This window comes from Eucyclogobius newberryi, unplaced genomic scaffold (assembly GCF_026437365.1).
Source record: "Eucyclogobius newberryi isolate DKJ021-1_F unplaced genomic scaffold, fEucNew1.0.hap1 SCAF_10, whole genome shotgun sequence".
NCBI lineage: Eukaryota > Metazoa > Chordata > Actinopteri > Gobiiformes > Gobiidae > Eucyclogobius > Eucyclogobius newberryi.
This window is the reverse complement of record NW_027315724.1, coordinates 5,400,484-5,402,876: the sequence shown is the minus strand read 5'-3', so window position 1 is coordinate 5,402,876 and position 2,393 is coordinate 5,400,484.

Here is a 2,393-nt window from a genome sequence, read left to right as displayed (position 1 = left end):
TGTTACAGAAGACTTCCCCTCACATGTTACAGAAGACTTCCCCTCACATGTTATAGAAGACTTCCCCTCACATGTTACAGAAGACTTCCCCTCACATGTTATAGAAGACTTCCCCTCACATGTTACAGAAGACTTCCCCTCACATGTTACAGAAGACTTCCCCTCACATGTTATAGAAGACTTCCCTCACATGTTACAGAAGACTTCCCCTCACATGTTACAGAAGACTTCACCTCACATGTTACAGAAGACTTCCCCTCACATGTTACAGAAGACTTCACCTCACATGTTACAGAAGACTTCCCCTCACATGTTACAGAAGGACTTCCCCTCACATGTTACAGAAGACTTCCCCTCACATGTTACAGAAGACTTCACCTCACATGTTACAGAAGACTTCCCCTCACATGTTACAGAAGACTTCCCCTCACATGTTACAGAAGACTTCCCCTCACATGTTACAGAAGACTTCCCCTCACATGTTACAGAAGACTTCACCTCACATGTTACAGAAGACTTCCCCTCACATGTTACAGAAGACTTCCCCTCACATGTTATAGAAGACTTCACCTCACATGTTACAGAAGACTTCACCTCACATGTTACAGAAGACTTCCCCTCACATGTTACAGAAGACTTCCCCTCACATGTTACAGAAGACTTCACCTCACATGTTACAGAAGACTTCCCCTCACATGTTACAGAAGACTTCCCCTCACATGTTACAGAAGACTTCACCTCACATGTTATAGAAGACTTCACCTCACATGTTATAGAAGACTTCCCCTCACATGTTACAGAAGACTTCCCCTCACATGTTACAGAAGACTTCCCCTCACATGTTACAGAAGACTTCCCCTCACATGTTACAGAAGACTTCACCTCACATGTTACAGAAGACTTCCCCTCACATGTTACAGAAGACTTCACCTCACATGTTACAGAAGACTTCCCCTCACATGTTACAGAAGACTTCCCCTCACATGTTACAGAAGACTTCACCTCACATGTTATAGAAGACTTCCCCTCACATGTTATAGAAGACTTCACCTCACATGTTACAGAAGACTTCCCCTCACATGTTATAGAAGACTTCCCCTCACATGTTACAGAAGACTTCCCCTCACATGTTACAGAAGACTTCCCCTCACATGTTATAGAAGACTTCCCCTCACATGTTACAGAAGACTTCCCCTCACATGTTATAGAAGACTTCCCCTCACATGTTACAGAAGACTTCCCCTCACATGTTACAGAAGACTTCCCCTCACATGTTATAGAAGACTTCCCCTCACATGTTACAGAAGACTTCCCCTCACATGTTACAGAAGACTTCCCCTCACATGTTATAGAAGACTTCACCTCACATGTTACAGAAGACTTCCCCTCACATGTTACAGAAGACTTCCCCTCACATGTTATAGAAGACTTCCCCTCACATGTTACAGAAGACTTCCCCTCACATGTTATAGAAGACTTCCCCTCACATGTTACAGAAGACTTCCCCTCACATGTTACAGAAGACTTCCCCTCACATGTTATAGAAGACTTCACCTCACATGTTATAGAAGACTTCCCCTCACATGTTATAGAAGACTTCCCCTCACATGTTATAGAAGACTTCACCTCACATGTTATAGAAGACTTCCCCTCACATGTTATAGAAGACTTCCCCTCACATGTTACAGAAGACTTCACCTCACATGTTACAGAAGACTTCCCCTCACATGTTACAGAAGACTTCCCCTCACATGTTACAGAAGACTTCACCTCACATGTTATAGAAGACTTCACCTCACATGTTATAGAAGACTTCACCTCACATGTTATAGAAGACTTCCCCTCACATGTTACAGAAGACTTCCCTCACATGTTACAGAAGACTTCACCTCACATGTTATAGAAGACTTCCCCTCACATGTTACAGAAGACTTCACCTCACATGTTACAGAAGACTTCCCCTCACATGTTACAGAAGACTTCCCCTCACATGTTACAGAAGACTTCACCTCACATGTTATAGAAGACTTCCCCTCACATGTTACAGAAGACTTCCCCTCACATGTTACAGAAGACTTCACCTCACATGTTACAGAAGACTTCCCCTCACATGTTACAGAAGACTTCACCTCACATGTTACAGAAGACTTCCCCTCACATGTTACAGAAGACTTCCCCTCACATGTTACAGAAGTCCACTGGATCCTCCTCCGTGCTGTGTTCACCTCTGAATCATACAACACAAACTCACTGTTCCTGCACTTGACTGAAACGTTTCCCCTGCTCCTTTTCCTCCTGCCATCATCACAATCCAGAGAGTGGGATACAAACCACGCTTAGCTCTCCGACTTTAACACAAAAAGGCTTGTGTTTTGTTTTGATCCCATCAGATA